The sequence below is a fragment of the Catharus ustulatus genome, chromosome 10, assembly GCF_009819885.2.
Source record: "Catharus ustulatus isolate bCatUst1 chromosome 10, bCatUst1.pri.v2, whole genome shotgun sequence".
NCBI classification, from domain to species: domain Eukaryota; kingdom Metazoa; phylum Chordata; class Aves; order Passeriformes; family Turdidae; genus Catharus; species Catharus ustulatus.
In genome coordinates, this window is record NC_046230.1 from 26238190 (window position 1) to 26238577 (window position 388).

Here is a 388-nt window from a genome sequence, read left to right on the forward strand (position 1 = left end):
CGAGCCCCGGAGCCGGCCCGGCCCGGCCGGCAGCGCCGGTACTCACCGATCCCGGCCGCGCTGGGGCCATCGCGGCGGCCGCACGGCTGTCCGGCCCCGCCGCGCCTCTGCCCCGTGCGGTCCGAGCCGGGCACGGTCCCGCACCGCCCGCTCCGCAATCCCGCCGGGCCGAGCCGAGCCGGGCCGGGCCGGGCGGGCTCCCCGCAGCAGCCCCGGGACTGCCCGCACCGACCTCCAACGGCCGAGCGGCCCCGGGCACCGAGCAGCGGGCATCGAGCAGCGGGCAGCGGTGCCGCCCCGGCCCGGCCCGGCCCCCGGGCCCGCTCCCCCCGGCCGCGGGGGCGGTGCCGGCCGCGCCCCTCCTCCCCCCGCCCCCGGCGCGGCAGCG